The following is a 17782-nucleotide window of genomic DNA, read 5'->3' on the forward strand; positions in this document are numbered from 1 at the left end:
GTTGACAGCGGCGGGACTTCGGCCCATCGCGGACCGGAGAATCGCCGGGGGATTTCCGGCGACCGGCGCGGCGCGATTCCCGCCCCCGCCGAATCTCCGGTGCCGGAGAATTCGGGACACGGCGGGGGCGGGATTCACGCTGGCCGCCGCCGATTCTCCGACACGGTGGGGGGTCGGAGAATCGCGCCCCATATCTGCAAACACCTGCCAAAATTCCCGAAGCTTCGGACATGTCCAGAACATGTGGACATGGTTCACTAGTCCTCCCGCACATTTTGCACACCTGTCGTCCACCCCAAAGAATCTGCTCATCTGGACCACTGTCATGTGAACCTGATGAACGACCTTAAATTGTATCAGGCTGAGCCTGGCACATGTTGCGGACATGTTGACTCTACTCAACGCGTCCGCCCATAGACCATCCTCTATCTCTCCTTCCAGCTCTTCCTCCCACTTACGCTTCAGCTCCTCAGTCTGCGTCTCCTCTGACCCCATAAGTTCCTTGTAAATGTCAAAGACGCTCCCTTCTCCTACCCACTCTCAGGAAACTACCCTGTTCTGAATCCCCCTTTAGCGGTAGGAGCGGGAAGGTTGTTTACGTAGGAAGTCCCGCATCTGCAGATATCTGAATTTGTTTCCCCTCGCCAACCCAAACTTCTCCTCCAGTGCCCTCATACTCGGAAAGCTCCCCTCTATATACATATCCCCCATCCTCTCAATCCCTGCTCTCCACCATATCCAGAACCCCCCATCCACCCATCCGGGGCGATTATTACAGATTGAGGACCAGACCGATGCTCCCTCTGCTCCCACATGTCTCCTCCATTGCCCCCAGACTCTCAAGGCCGCCACCACCACAGGGCTGGTGGAGTACCGTGATGGCGGGAACGGCAGAGGCACAGTTACCAACGCCCCCAGACTGGTGCCCTTGCATGAAGCCACCTCCATACGCTCCCCTCCCCCACCACCCACTTCCTGATCATGGGTATATTCGCCGCCCAGTAATAGTTACTAAAATTTGGCAGTGCCAGACCGCCCAAGCATCACCTTCCTTACTCGCGGGGTCCTGCCCGCCCAAACGAAGCCAGTGATCACTTTGTTGACTCGTTTAAAAAAGGACCGCGGAATAAAGATGGGGAGACACTGAAATACAAACAGGAATCTCGGGAGGACTGTCATCTTCACCGTCTGCACCCTCCCAGCCAGTGACAATGGAAGCGCGTCCGAAAATACTAGTAGGGCCAGACTTAATTTATGCAGCCGGTCCCATTCCCGCGCCACTTGAATGCCTAGGTACCTAAAGCTTCCCCCTACTAATCTAAACATCAGCTCCCCCAATCGCCTCTCCTGTCCCCTCGCCTGGACCGCAAACATCTAACTTTTCCCCATATTTAGCTTATACCCCGAAAACCGGCCGAATTCCCCTAGAATCCTCATAATTTCTTCCATTTCTTCTATTGGGTCTGATACATACAGAAGCAGGTCGTCTGCATAGAGCGAGACTCTGTGCACCTCCCCCCCACCCCCCACCCCCCCCGCCCCGGACCAGCCCCTTCCAGCCCCTTGCGGCTCTCAGAGCAATTGCCAACGGCTCTATAGCTAGCGTGAACAACAGTGGGGAGAGGGGGTACCCCTGTCTCATCCCCTGCTGCAGTCTAAAATAGTCCGATGTTGTCCTATTCGTCCGTACGCTTGCCACAGGAGCCTGATACTGACCTGAGAAAGGACGTACTGGCGCTGGAGGGTGTGCAGAGGAGATTCACTAGGTTAATCCCAGACTTGAGGGGATTAGATTACGAGGAGAGGTTGAGTAGACTGGAACTGTACTCATTGAAATTTAGAAGAATAGGGGTGTGCAAGCGGCTGAGGAAATGTATTCAGAACTATCTGCATGTCAACGACACGGGGAAATTTCAGCAGCTGTGGTCTGGGAAGCACTGAAGGCGGTGGTCATAGGGGAGCTGATCTCGATACGGGCCCATAGGGAGAAGGTGGACAGGGCAGAGACGGACCAACTGGTAAAGGAGATACTACAGAGCGATAGGAGGTATGCGGAAAGGGAGGGCGGTGGGCGGTGGAGCAGCTGAGAAAAGCAAGGGGGGCGATCTATGAGCATGGAGAGAACGCCAGCAGAATGCTTGCACAGCAACTTAGAAAGAGGGAGGCAGCCAAGGAGATAGGGAAAGTAAATGAATGAGATGAGGGGTGGGATTCTCCGACCCCCCGGCGGGTCGGAGAATCGCCGGGGGCTGGCGTGAATCCCGCCCCCGCCGGTTGCCGAATTCTCCGGCACCGGATATTCGGCGGGGGCGGGAATCGCGCCATGCTGGTTGGCGGCCCCCCCCCCCCGGCGATTCTCCGGCCCGCGATGGGCCGAAGTCCTGCCGCTGTCAACCCACGCCAGCTGGCGTGGATTGAACCACCTTTGGGATGGCGGGACACGGTGGCGCGGGCGGGCTCCGGGGTCCTGGGGGGGGGTGCGGGGCGATCTGGCTCCGGGGGGTGCCCCCACGGTGGCCTGGCCCGTGATCGGGCCTGTGCCGTGGGGGCACTCTTTTCCTTCCGCCTTCGCCATGGTCTTTTAGGGCTCGGCCGCTCAAGATGTGGAGACTTCCGCACCTTTGGGGCGGAGCGATGCCGGACTGATTCGCGCCGTTTTTGGCGCCGGTCGGAGGACATCGCACCGATATCGGAGAATCCCGCCCGAGAACCTGGTTGGAGATTCCCACCCCTCATCTCATTCATTTACTTTCCCTATCTCCTTGGCTGCCTCCCTCTTTCTAAGTTGTGTAGGTTGGGTGGGGTTATGGGGATAGAGCGGGGAGCGGGCCTAGGTAGGGAGCTCTTTCAGAGGGTTGGTGCAGACTCGATGGGTTGAATGGTCTCCTTCTGACTCAAGGGATTATATGTTTCTAAAAAGCCTAAACATGCATTTTGTCACAGAAAACCCGAGTTGTCTTAAGCAACATGTCGACTTACACACTGCAATCTATAGTATTCTTTATAATGCCCCAAATTACTTTTCTCCTTGGTGCTGCTGACAGCAATGTCCAGAAAAGTAAATTCTTGGAGACACATGACAATCCTGGAGGTTTGTCTTTGATTGCTAGTATCAGCTATGGCTCAGTTGGCAGTACTCTTGCCTCAAGAGTCACGAGGTTTTGGGTTCAAGACCCCCTCCAGGACTTGAGCAAAGGGCACTGCAACGCAGTACCAGGGAAGCACTGCTCTGTCAGCGATGCTGTCTTTCAGATGAGGATTCATTGGATGCCCCATCAGACCATTTGGGTGAGTTTAAAAGATCCCATAGCACCCTTTTGAAGAAGAGCAGGGTGTTACCCCGGTATCCTTTATTTTTATAAATGTAAAGTACCCAATTCATTTTTTTTTAAATTAAGGGGCAATTTTGCGTGGCCAATCCACCTACCGTGCACATATTTTTGGGTTTATGGAGGGGAGGGGGGTGAGACCCACGCAGACACAGGGGGAATGTGCAAACTCCACAAGGCCAGGGGGCCGGGATCGAACCCGGGTCCATGGTGTCATGAGGCAGCAATGCTAACCACTGTGCCACCGTGCTGCCCCTATTACCCCGGTATTCTGGCCAATGTTTATCCCCCAATAATATCACAAACAAAATTATCTGGTCGTCATCACATCGCTATTTGTGGGAGATTGCTCAGTGGTTATTGGCTGCGCTGTTCACATTATAACAGTGACTACACTTCAAAATTACTTCATTGGTTGGAGAGTGCTTTGGAATATTCTGAGGTGAAAGGCCCTCGATAAGTGCAAACTCTTTGTTTCATGGGCAGGAGGGGAAACAAAATAATTGCACGATCTCTTTCATCTGCAATTAGTTTCATATAATTGAAACATTAAAGTGTGACAAGGATCTGAATATTTACAATTTCAATGGCACAATGCCTGTACAAAAGCAGTAAATCTACCCGTGAAATAGGTCCCTTCACATAAACATATTTCATCAAAATGCCCCATCGTACGTGTTTTTAAAAATTTGCACTTTGTCTCGCATTCCATGTGGATGAGAGCATTATGCAATCACCGGAAATTAAATGACCTGGATTGTTTTACACAGCCATGTTTTTGAGCCCTGGGAGGTTTAGCTTCCTGGGTGGCCATGTCTATTTAATGGGTTTCATCAAGACTATTGCCTACAGGGCTAACCCATTCACTGGGTTTTTTCCCCGAGCAGCATTTGGCTTTCTGTACAGTTGTGGATTGATGAGGAAAATCCAGTGTCTTATTTGGATGCTGAAAACGATTTGTTGTCAGTATCGCAGCCTGACGTTTTACCACAGTCCCAGCTTACAGCACAAGCATATTTCCAGAAACGTAGGCAGTTATACGGGGGAAAGGTCAGCTGGCTTCTCAGCCTGTGCCAATTTTAAGACACTTGCTGCGTCATTAGCCTTTTCAGTTTCACAAGGGAAAATGTCCACTTGTAGACAAAAATGGAATTGTCATGGTCCTCAGAAACAATAAAGTGTGTTTTTTGTGTGGACAAAAAGTTTAAACATGCTGATCTTAGGGACTGGCAGAGACCAGCAACGATGAACTGGAAGGCATCCAAACCTGGAATTAATTCCCATGTCCAAGTGCAATATCCAGCAGAAAGAATAAACTGTGCCTTCTAAAAAACAAAATAAACTAACCAGTGTCAATGCGCTCCATTGTTGGATAAAGGCAAAATGCAGATTGGAACTTGTTGCTTGTTACAGTTTATTAACCAGACTGTGTTTGGTTTCACGAATCCAATCAGATAATGATAGCCTTAAATTGGCCAAGAATCTAGCCCACAAATGAGGCTTAACTAAGTGCCTCCCATGAAGAACGCAAGTTTAATCGCCTCTGGCAGAGTTGTTCTTTGTCATTTTTATCTTCAAGTGCTTTATGTATCAACATCTGAAACTGACAGGAAGGAAAAGGCCAGATGATCCATCAAGCCTGTCCCCCACATTCTTGGCGACTCGAGCTTTATTTTGGTGACCACAGACAAGTCTGAGGCGAGTGGATAAACAGAAACTAGTTTTATTGCAAAGTAATAATATGTACAATACGCTTCTGATCCCAGCTGGGTCTGAGGTGTCTGTTCCAAGTCTGGCCGACCTTTATATCAAAGTCTATTAGACTGTCGATGGGCACCCCGCCCCTCAGCTGGGGAGCTCTTACTCCACGAGGCTGACAGAGAGACTAATTACTCCAAATCTCGTAAGTCACGTGCGGGTTATACCAACATTGATGAGACGCTTTCCAGCTCTTCTCATTAGTGCAATGGGAGAAGCATAAAAAGAGAAAAAAAACTCAGCTGATAAGGGACGAAACACTCCAAAAACTTCCTCTCTGACCCTTCTCAGGTGACGGAAACCAAGTCATCCCATGACCTTCCATATGATGCAATCTCTGCCCCTCGTCAAAAACCAAACTAGTTTTGTTTTGAGATCCTTAAGGTGAGCAGAGAGTCTGCACCCTTCGCACCAGCTGGACTCTCACTGTACTGACCTCACTGCGAAATGCACCTTCACTCACAGGTCAGCTAACATTGCTGCTTAGGCAGCTAATAATGGGTACGGGGAGGGGTAGGTCACGAGTGAGGGGGATGTAGTCTTGGTCAAGGTTTCCTTCCATGTCCACTGCCAAATGCCTTGCTCCTGCAGCATGAGTGAAGTAGAATCATAGAATTTACAGTGCTGAAGGAGGCCATTCGGCCCATCGGGTCTGCACCGGCCCTTGGAAAGAACACCCTACTTAAGCCCACACCTCCACCCTATCCCTGTAACCCAATAACCCTACCTAATCTTTTTGGACACTAGGGGCAATTTAGAATGGCCAATCCACCTAACCTGCACATCTTTGGACTGTGGGGGCAGCACGGTGGCGCAGTGGGTTAGCCCTGCTGCCTCACGGCGCCGAGGTCCCAGGTTCGATCCCGGCTCTGGGCCACTGTCCGTGTGGAGTTTGCACATTCTCCCCGTGTTTGCGTGGGATTTGCCCCCACAATCCAAAGATGTGCAGGTTAGGTGGATTGGCCATGCTAAATTGCCCCTTAATTGGAAAAAATGAATTGGGTATTCTAATTTTTAAATTTTTTTTAAATTAAAAAAAAACTTTGGACTGTGGGAGGAAACTGGAGCACCCGGAGGAAACCCACGCAGACATGGGGAGAACTTCCCAAGCCGGCAATTGAACCTGGGACCCTAGAGCTGTGAAGCAACTGTGATCACCACTGTGCTACCTTGCTGCCCACAACAGTGAACTTCGAGGAGAAAGGTTTGATCGCCTAACCCACAAATGGTATTGCACTTGGCTGTTCAAATGCCATTGTGTTGGCTGGTAAATTGCTCCATTCCTAGTTTTAACTCATGCAATTTAACCTGGAAATTATTGGCAATAACATCAGGGAGTGACCAGTTCTACGATATTAATGTTAGTGTTAACGTGCTTACTTTAAAGAGCTGCCACTTCTACTGTGATGGACATACATCCCTATTAAGATGATGGATAATTCCACTCATATGGACAATGAACATTTCTAGGTTAGACATTATGTCAATTCCATTTCTTTCTCCACAGATGCTGCCAGACCTGTTGAATTTTTAAAGCAATTTCTGTTTTTATTTCAGTACTCCAGCATGTGCAGTATTTTGCTTTTATACTTTTCAAATTGTCATCACTGCTAATGAAGAACTTACTTTAAAATCAATGTGGGCATCACTGGCCACACAACCATTTCTTGCCCATCCCGAAATGTCCTCGAGAAGGTGGTGCTGAGCTGCCTTTCCAACCGCTGCAGTCTATGTGCGTACCAGCTGTGTGTACCACCTATAAGATCCACTGCAGTAACTCACCAAAGATCCTTAGGCAGCATCTTCCAAACCCACGACCACTACCATCAAGAAGGACAAGAGCAGCAGATACCTGGGAACACCACCAGCTGGAGGCTCCCTTCCAACTCACTCACCACCCTTACTTGGAAATATATCACCTTTCCTTCACTGTCGCTGGATCAGAATTCTGGAACTCCCTTCCTAACAGCACTGTGTGTGTAACTACACCTCAGGGATTGCAGGGGCTCAAGAAGGCAGCTCACCACCACCTCCTTAAGGCAACTAAGAGAGGACAATAAATGCTGTCACAGCCAGCAAAGCCCACACCCTGTAAATGATTTTTTTAAATGTGTAGGTATAGCCACAGTGCTGTTAGGGAGTGAATTCCACCTTTTTGACCAATCGACAGTGAAGGAATGGCGATATATTTTCAAGTCAGGATGGTGAGTGACTTGAAGGGGAACTTGTCAGGTGGTGGTGTTCCCATGCATCGTATCCTTCTAAATCAGAGGTGTCCAGACTTGAGATCAACCTTTTTGACAGCCATAATACAAATAAGTGAGGACAGTCTGTGCTGTGGATCAGGGTTTTTCAAAGTGCGGGTCGTGACCCACGGGTTTGTCATTGGCAAGAGTCGGGAGGGTCACGGAGCGGTTGGTCACGCTGTTCCTGCGGTTGTCACAGTCGTGGGAGAAACGGCCGAAGGCCACTACCATCTTCTACATTGAGAATGGCGGCCAAGTTTGAAAGAGTCCACGGTTCCGACAGAGAGGGCAAGTCAGCAATGGGGGGTGGTCGACGGGGTGGAGAGAGAAACACAAATGTCGGCAGCTTGGGGCTCACCCCCGGTTTGTGCGGAGACGGCCGAGTGTTAGTCGGTGTCCTGGAGGTATTGTGCTGGGTGCTCGGGGCGAGTGAGGGTGAGTGAGACTCGGCGACTGAAGGGGCAGGGAGGCAGCTCCATCCCCAGGGTCAGGAAGAAGAACCCCCCCCCAATGGGTTTTGGAATCCAATTCCCAGTGTGCTGCGCCCCACCTCCCCCGGGCCTGGCTCCTCTCAGTGATTTAGCCAGGGAAACAAGGCTCATGTGGGCCCAAGAATTCATCTGATGAGACAGGCCTTGGTGACTAAGCCACACCCCTCCCCCCTCCCGCTCGGGGTGAGACCCCCTGGTTTGTGGTTTGGTTATGGGGGGTTACCGGGCACCGGGTATTATTTGGGGGGGGGGGGGGGAATGTGCGGGGGACTGTGTTTGCTAAAACCCTAGACCGCAGTGAGTGCCGGGCTAGGAAATGACAGTCAACGTGGTTATTCTCAAGAGTTCTGTCCAGGGCTTTTTACATTTTATTTTAGTATCTGTCGTTGCATTTTGAAAATTAGCGCTTTGGCTCTACTGAGAGGGATTCCCCACGTGATATTAAATTAAACTTTGGTGTAAAGTGACATGAAACCTAAAAGGTGTACAGCTAATTTGGTATTTGCGCAGGAGAGCATTCACTTTTGTACCTTCTTGGGCATTAAACTTCTGTGACACAACTCAAAATTGCTAGCTGAATGGAAAAAATGCTGAATTTCTTCTCGACGTGAGTTGCAATGAAATTGCATTCCGTAAAAATAAAGGATTTTTAAAGCTGGATTGTGATACCAGCTGAAATAATGCTTTTTGCTATTATATTGGCATTTCTGGTGTCTACCTGTCCAAAACAAAATAGTTATTGCAAACAAGAAAAAAGAGAATGACGGCCACTGCTGCCTTTTAAACAAAAATAAATGAGGCTGTGTGGAGTCTTCCGGCCAGAAGCGGCCACAGCGAGCAAGTCACGCGCCCTGCATACACACTTGACGTTAAGCGCCCTCCAGGTACGTGCTTTTGCCGCCAAATCACAGAGCAGTGCTGCTTCCATGTTCCAGTTGTTGTCAAGCAAGGCAACTGAACTATGAAGATGAACTGTTTTCTTATAAGTAAAAGACGGCCAGAGACTCAAATAGGCAGTTAACCTATTGGACAGGATCTCACAACAGAACCTGCTGGAGAGAGCTGCTCAGCAGAGTCCTGGTCAGGATAGAGCAGTGCTAGTGTTGGCTCTGTACAGAACTCCAGGGCCTCTGGATCACAGTCTACAAAGAAAAACTTAACAAAGCAGTATAAAGATGATTTCATGAGGCATTGTTTTGTCAACTGTGCCAATGCAAATAATGATGCAAAGCCTATGTGTGTTATATGCAGAGAAGTACTGGAAAATGAGTGGAGAAGTTTCAGAATTTTAAAGAGAAGTGGTGGGTGAAAAATTATTCTGGATGTTGAGACACCAGAGTTATTAACTTACAGCTGGCTCCAAATTAAAAGACTACATTTCTGTCACTGACCTGTAATACCACATTAAAACATGCCAAAAACCAATGAGGCTGTCAGCATTCTGGTGTAGCATCTCCTAGGAGTATCCAGTTTTGAGTAAAACAAGCATTTTGTTACTATTTCCCTTCACGACGACCAACATGCGCGAGATTAGATTTTCCATTCTCACAAACAAGAGTTGCGCTCTCTTCCTTTGAACCTGGTTCAAGTGAGATCGGGAAGACCAAGCAGCCTGGGCAAAATTTGCGTTCAAAGCTGCATGGCTAATGTCTAGCTTGTCGGCAGCCCAAACAGTCAAAGTATTCTAAATATGTGCCAACTGCATTCTGCTTTCAACACACGGGTACAGTTTAGATTCTATTATATCAGTGGACCAGTAACTTCTATATATTGAGGTGCTACAGGTTGTCATGACATGTTAAAGTTTACCCTCATCTTTTCCATGGAGAAAGTGCACGCAGGATGTACGAACATTGGGTGAGCCGAATCTGTATATGCGAATGTTTTCCGCCTGCGATTGTGCACATCAGGAGAATTCGCATGACTCGCAGTGCTGCACATCCCGTGAACGATGGGAGTTAACTTGATGTGGTCCACTGGGAAGTACTTCCCGATTGACCAGTCAACTACTGATTGACGTCTTGCGCACCTCTGTTCTGGATGGCCGTGGGCCTGTCGAAGGATCTTGAGTTCCTGCAGTGCATCTTGAAGATGGTACACACGACGGCCACTGTTCCGTTGGTGGGGAAGGGATGAATGTTTGTGGAAGGGGTGCCAATCCAACGGGGGCTGCTTTGTCCTGGATGGTGTTGAGCTTCTTGAGTGTGGTGGGGGCTGCACACAACCAGGCAAGTGGAGAGTATTCCATCACACTCCTGACTTGTGCCTTGTAGGTGGTGGCGAGGCTTTGAGAGTCAGGTGAGATATTCACCACAGGATTCTGAACTCCTGACCTGCTTTGTAGCCACAATATTTACATGGCTAGTCCAGTTTAGTTTCTGGTCAATTCCCCAGGATATGGGCGACACGGTGGCACAGTGGTTAGCACTGTTGTTTCACAGCGCCAGGGTCCCAGGTCCGATTCCCGGCTTGGGTCACTGTCTGAGTCTGCACGTTATCCCCGTGTCTGCGTGTGTCTCCTCCGGGTGCTCTGGTTTGCTCCCACAGTCCAAGGATGTGCAGGTTAGGTGGATTGGCCATGCTAAATTGTCCTTAGTGTCGGAAAAGGTACGGTGGGGTTACTCGGTTACGGGGATAGGGTGGAGCTATGGGCTTAAGTGGGGAGCTCCTTCCAAAGGCCAGTGCAGACTCGATGGGCCGAATGGCCTCCTTCTGTAAATTCTATGATTTCTATGATATGGTTCTGATGTCAATAGGGGAATCGGAACACACAGACACATGTGCATAATTCAATATATAACCAGCAGTGAAACTATACAATCCAATAAAATAAACGCATAGTGTAGGGAGAGACAAAACAGGTGTGGAATATTTTCTGGCACTAACCTTTCATTGACAGGTTTTTATCTCTTCCTGCCTTAGCCTACGACTTCGAAGAACGACTTTCCAGATCTTCATGTTGCTGCACATTTATTTTCACCACAGGAAAAAGTCTAAACAAAGATGAAAATGTGAAAAAATATAGTACGGACTGTACAGTTGATTGCTGGGAAGTATGTTTCCCGCGGTGTTTATTTGTTGTAACATGTTTTGATACATGTTTGTAAAAAAAATACATTTTTTTAAAAATGTGGCAATTTTTGGAATGACCAGTTGACAATATAGTTGCTTTCCCAATGCAGAGAGAGTTTGCAACACACATTGCCTTGTCTTGTAGGCAATGTTGTCTCAGTAAAACATTCAAATTACTCCAATCAGCAAAATAAGCATCTCAAATACAAACACTCATGCCGTACAATCGGTCCAAGAGCTTTCTGTTCAGGTAAAAATTGTGTGTGGATGAAACTCATTTTCCCTGAAAACATTGTCAAGTAGGTAAAGACCACAGTACATAAACAAAGCTTTCAAGGAGCAGATTTTCAGAGTTCTCACCTAGAGTGAGGGACTATTTCTGTTGCCAGCTCGTGTCACATATCTTACAATATATACCGGTGGTGGATGAGGGGTAAGGAAAACTACTCTAAATGGTTTGGGAGACAATTCTCCGGTTGTTTGCTGGCGGCGGGATTCTCTGGTCCCGCGGCAACACCCCCACCCCGGGGTTTCCCAGCAGCGTGGGGTGGCTTCAATGGGATTTAGGAACAATAGTCCATTTGGTCTTTCGAGTCAACACCACCATTCAAAGAGATCATGGCTGACCTGGTTGTGGTCTCTATTTCACTTTCATTCTGCGCGCGGGGGAGCTCGTATTCTAGGAGTCCCACAGAGAGATCAATTGAACCCATAACCTCTGAGTGAGAAATGTGAATGGATCCCTAAACCAATGCTGGAGCCTACTGTATGTAATAGGTCTCTTAATATCATTAAAGTTTTTCAGTAGCAACAAGGTGAGATGGGAACTACTTACTCTCTCAACAGACTGAACGTTTACTGTTGCTGAAATCCATATTGAAATATTATTTCGGGCATTGAATCTAAAGATTTACCTAGCAGAGCTAATTTTCCAAACAGGCGTTATTGTCAGGGAATTTTGCTGACAATCTCCAAGCATACGGTAATCTCAATGTGTGTGCCTGGCAAGCAAGCACCTTCCCTGGAGCCCCTTCTATGAAACAGCCACTTGAATCATTAGAACAGGAACACATACTCACATATTCTACAGACTAATTTCGAACACAGAATTCACAAGAGTAGACCATTCAGCCTAAATAGTCTATACCACGGCTTCTGGTCCACATGAATCTCCTTCCGTTCATTTTTAAAATACATTTAGAGTACCCAATTCATTTTTCCAATTAAGGGGCAATTTAACATTTCATAGAATTTCATAGAATTTACAGTGCAGAAGGAGGCCATTCGGCCCATCGAGTCTGCACCGGCTCTTGGAAAGAGCACCCTACCCAACGTCAACACCTCCAACACTAAGGGCAATTTTGGACACTAAGGGCAATTTATCATGGCCAATCCACCTAACCTGCACATCTTTGGACTGTGGGAGGAAACCGGAGCACCCAGAGGAAACCCACGCATACACGGGGAGGATGTGCAGACTTCGCACAGACAGTGACCCAAGCCGGAATCGAACCTGGGACCCTGGAGCTGTGAAGCAATTGTGCTATCCACAATGCTACCGTGCTGCCCCAAATCTAATTGGTAATCTACCTACCCTGCACATCTTTTGGGTTGTGGGGGCTAAACCCACGCAAACATGGGGAGAATGTGCAAACTCCACATGGACAGTGACCCAGAGCTGGGATCGAACCTGGGACTTCGGCGCCATGAGGCAGCAATGCTAACCACTGCACCACCATTTCCATTCTATTTCATTGATCAACATATTCTTTTATTCTTTTCTCCATCATGTACTAGCTTCGCCTTAAATACATCTATGCTATTCTCCCCCCAAAGTCACAGGGAGAACATGCAGACTCCGCACAGGTAGTATACCAAGCCGGGAGTCGAACCTGGGACCCTGGAGCTGTGAAGCAACCGTTCAACCGTGCTAGGGGCTGGTTTAGCATAGTGGGCTAAACAGCTGGCTTGTAATACAGAACAAGACCAGCAGCATGGGTTCAATTCCCGTAAAGGCCTCCCTGATCAAGTGCCGGAATGTGGCGACTAGGGGCTTTTCACAGTAACTTCATTGAAGCCTATTTGTGACAATAAGATTACTATTATTATTAACCACTGTGCTGCCCAAGTGTGGAGTGGGGAGTTCTAGGATTTTGACCCAGTGACAGGGAAGGAATGACTATAGTTTATAGTTTCAAGTCAGGATGGTGAGTTTTCTGGCGGGGAACTTGCCAGTGATGGGGTTCCCATGTGGCTGCCATCCTTATCCTTCTAGGTGGTAGAAGCCACGGGCTTAGAAGGTGCTGTCGAAGGAGCCTTGTTGAGTTGCTGCAGTGCATTGCAGGTGCTACACACTGCATTGATGGTGGGGGGAATGAACATTTATGTTACGCCTCATTCTAAACTCTTCAACCCTTCCCGTTTCTACCACCACGCCCACCTGTTTTGTGAGCTATTGTTAAAAATTACTTCATAGAACGTGTGCATCGCTGGAGAGAACAGCATTTATTGCCTATCCTCAGTGCCTTTGAGAAGTTGGTATGTGCTGCCTTCTAGGGCTGCTGCAGTCCACCTGGTATCTATAGCAGTTTGGTACAACTCAATGGCTTGCTAGGCCGTTTCAGAGGGCAGTTCAGAGTCGACTGCATTGCTGTGGGTCTAGATTTCACTGGTGATTTGTGACATTCAGATCAATTATCCCCATAATGTCACACTTTGCTGCAGACACACAATTTGCAAACAAAATGAAAGACATTCTTGTTTCTTAGGGTTGGCAACTCTCCCGGATTCCCCTGGAGTTTCCAGGAATTGGCAATCAGGAGAGAAAAACACTGCTGCATTCAATAATGTGTTCCTTTAAAAATTCTTTGAATGCTTTTGTTTACCACTGTTGTTGTAAAAATATTGGACATATGAGAAAACAAGATTGTTTCACTGTCAGACAAAAATCATACAATAGGTTAACGAAGGATTCTATTCGCTTTCCATGCTGCACAAGGATGGACATGTTGGGTGACCAATGGTGGGAGAATGGGGATGGTTGAAGGTAGAAAGTAATGTGGTCAAATCTCCAGGAATATGTCTGCCCAGAATTGGCAACACTATTGATTGCTCTAATCTGCAACCTAAAACCTTCAAGCAATTTGCTGACCTCTAATTAACCTCAGCAATTTACCCACTGCTCCAATTATCTCGGGGAGTAATGGAGCTTTGGCATAAGTAGATAAAATAAATGTTCAGCTCAATGTTGTCATGATATTCAAACACACACATCATGATGGACACACCAACAGGCAAATCAGAGCACACAACACCACAACCAATCACAGACAAGAACACCAACCACATAAAAAGCACGAGCACGACACCTGGTGGTCAGTAGGTCTGGGGACAAAGAAACAGAGAAGAGCTGTTACAACATCACAAGCAGGGAACCCCCACGTGCAGAGTGCAAAGACAAAACTGTACATAGTAAGTTTGAATAAAATAGCGTTGTACCATATACAACCGTGTTGGTTCATCTGTGTATCAGAACACCCAACACCACATGGTACAGGAGTGGATCGATACCTGCCTACTAACCTGCCATTCTGGACATGGACCGCACCGACAAACCGCAGCCGTTGCAAGTCGCGGGGAACCTAGGTACCAATTGGAAGCTCTTCAGGCAGCGATTTGACCTGTACATCCGTGCCACCGAAAAACAGAGTGCCTCGGATGAAACGAAGATTGCAATGCTCCTCTTCTACGCAGGTCAGCACGCCACCGACGTCTTCAACTCACTGGTGTTCGAAGAAGGCGAAAACCAATCCAAATATGACACGGTCATCCTCAAACTGGACCAGCACTTTCAAGTTGAACTACATGAAAGTTTTGAAAGATACCTCTTTCAGCAACGCCTGCAAGGTAAGGAGGAGCTTTTTCAACCCTTCTTGACGCACCTCCGGATTCTAGCGCAGTCCTGCGGTTACGGCACCACCACAGAGTCCATGATCAGGGACCAGATTGTTTTTGGCGTTGCCTCTAGTGGCCTACGCCAGCAGCTTCTTAAAATAAAAAGCCTCACCTTAGCGTCTGCTGTGGAAGCCTGTGTCCTCCACGAAAATGCTACCTGCCGTTTTGCCCGATTTCAGGCGTCCGAGTTGGCACGGAGGGGGTCCCCAGCCGTCGAATCGGCAAGCCAGGCCGCCCACGACGTCGAACGCATCCAGGCCGTCGATTACTTCCCGACCCACGGCCCGGACGACAGCGGCCGCTTCCCGCGCTTTTCGCGGTCTCCCGCGCAGGTGCGCGCCAAAAATAACGGCCACAACGAGGGACGCACTGCGCAGGCGCGCCCACCGCAAGATCGCACTGCGCATGCGCAGTGGCGCAACGAACGCCGTGACGTCATGACGTGCGGCAATTGTGGAGCTCTACATTTAAAAGGGCAATGTCCTGCAAAAAACCGACAGTGCCTCAGATGTGGCAAGATGGGCCACTACGCAGCCCACTGTCGTTCGGCTCAACCCATGGATCCGGCGCATCCTCGACAATCTCGCAGACAAGTCAGGACCGTCCAGCCCACGCATCAAGACTTCCAGTTAAGTGATGCAGATGACCAGGATGCCTTCCGCGTTTCCGTCATCGATGTCAACAAGGTCAATGCCATCAATCCAGCCGATGAGTGGTGTGCCACCCTGACGGTCAACCGATCGCGCGTCGCCTTCCGTCTGGACACCGGCGCATCCGCCAACCTGATTGCATATTCTGCAGTCCAGGCCATGAAGGTCAAACCACCCATCACGTCATCCCGGCTCAAGATGGTTGACTATAACGGGAACGTCATCCCGTCCATAGGATCTTGCCAGCTACAGGTAACTCACAAGATGCACACGGCCACACTCCCCTTCGAAGTTGTCGGCTCATCAAAGGACTCGTTACTGGGCGCACAGGCGTGTAAGGTCCTTCACCTGGTACAGCGCATTATGTCTCTCTCTCCAGATGAGATATCCGACTTCCCGGATGCTGAGTTCCACGCAAATCTCCATTCCCTCCTTGCTCACAACCAGGAGGTTTTTGAAGGCATGGGGACATTGCCATACACGTACAAGATTCGACTCAGACCGGACGCCATCCCTGTCGTTCACGCACCTCGCAGGGTTCCTGCGCCACTCAAAGAACGCCTCAAGGTACAACTGCAGGTTCTTCAGGACCAAGGGGTCCTATCCAGGGTCACGGAGCCCACGCCATGGGTCAGCTCCATGGTCTGTGTAAAGAAGCCCTCTGGCGAGCTCCGTATATGTATAGATCCTAAAGATCTGAATAACAACATCATGCGGGAACACTATCCCATCCCGAAACGAGAGGACCTCACCAGCGAGATGGCGCGAGCCAAAATATTCACCAAATTGGATGCGTCCAAAGGATTTTGGCAGATCCAACTGGGCCCGGCCAGCCGAAGACTATGCACATTCAACACCCCTTTTGGCAGATTCTGCTACAACCGGATGCCATTCGGCATCATTTCAGCACCTGAAGTTTTCCACCGCATTATGGAGCAGATGATGGAAGGCATCGAAGGGGTACGTGTATATGTGGACGATATCATCATTTGGTCCACCACTCCGCAGGAACACATGCATCGTCTACGACGTGTCTTCACCCGCATACGACAAAATGGCCTGCGTCTCAACCGTGCGAAGTGTGCCTTCGGCCAGACGGAGCTGAAATTCCTCGGGGACCACATCTCAAGGTCAGGGGTCCGTCCCGATGCAGACAAGGTTAGCGCCATCACAGCCATGCCACGACCGGCTGACAAGAAGGCTGTCCTAAGATTCCTGGGCATGGTCAACTTCCTGGGGAAGTTCATTCCCAACCTGGCTTCTCATACAACAAATATGCGCCATCTCGTAAAAAAATCGACAGAATTCAACTGGCACCAATCGCATCAGCGGGAATGGGAGGAGCTCAAGCACAAACTGGTCACGGCACCAGTGCTGGCCTTCTTTGACACGACTCGCCCTACAAAGATCTCAACAGACGCCAGCCAATCTGGTATTGGAGCGGTACTCCTGCAAAAAGACAGCACGTCGTCATGGGCCCCGGTTGCATATGCCTCACGAGCCATGACCCCTACCGAACAGCGCTACGCGCAAATCGAAAAAGAATGCCTGGGCTTGTTAACTGGACTGGACAAGTTCCACGACTATGTGTATGGCCTGCCACGATTTACGGTCGAAACTGACCACCGCCCCCTGGTCAACATCATTAACAAAGACCTGAACGACATGACTCCTCGCCTCCAGCGCATCTTACTTAAACTCAGGAGGTACGATTTCGAACTGATCTACACTCCGGGGAAGGATCTCATCGTGGCGGACACTCTTTCCCGAGCAGTGAGCACACCACCAGATGCGGAGGGGTTCGTGCGTCAAATTGAGGCACACGTAACTCTGACAGCAGCAAATCTGCCAGCTGATGATCCTAGTCTGGCCCACATACGCGCAGAGACGGCGACTGACCCCCTTCTGCAGCGAGTGATGCGCCACATGACGGAAGGGTGGCTCAAAGGGCAGTGCCCCCAGTTTTATAATGTGCGAGATGATCTTACCAACATAGACGGGGTCCTTATGAAATCAGACAGGATCGTTATTCCGCACAGCGTGCGCCAGATGATTCTTCATCAACTACACGAAGGCCACTTGGGCGTCGAAAAATGCAGACGAAGGGCCCGGGAGGCGGTATATTGGCCGGGTATTAATGAAGACATAGCCAACATGGTGCTCAACTGCACAACCTGTCAGAGGTTTCAGCCGGCGCAACCTCCGGAGACACTTCTACCACACGAGATGGTGACGTCCCCCTGGGCGAAGGTGGGTGTTGACCTATTTCACGCGCTCGGCAG

The 17782-nt window shown here is 49.2% G+C and overlaps 1 protein-coding gene across 7 annotated transcripts in view; it reads right to left on the reverse strand.

Moving 5' to 3' along the window:
* sema4ba (sema domain, immunoglobulin domain (Ig), transmembrane domain (TM) and short cytoplasmic domain, (semaphorin) 4Ba) overlaps nucleotides 1–17782 on the reverse strand; it is a 670779-nt gene that overhangs the window by 262650 nt on the left and 390347 nt on the right. For 6 of the 7 annotated variants that reach the window (XM_072468709.1, XM_072468707.1, XM_072468708.1 and 3 more), the window contains one exon: nucleotides 10711–10817. The exons of the other annotated variant lie outside the window; for it this stretch is intronic. The gene's annotated coding sequence lies outside the window, so the exon portion shown is untranslated. The remainder of the gene's footprint in view (nucleotides 1–10710; nucleotides 10818–17782) is intronic. 7 annotated transcript variants of the gene reach the window in all.

This window comes from Scyliorhinus torazame, chromosome 12 (genome assembly GCF_047496885.1).
Source record: "Scyliorhinus torazame isolate Kashiwa2021f chromosome 12, sScyTor2.1, whole genome shotgun sequence".
Classification (NCBI taxonomy): domain Eukaryota; kingdom Metazoa; phylum Chordata; class Chondrichthyes; order Carcharhiniformes; family Scyliorhinidae; genus Scyliorhinus; species Scyliorhinus torazame.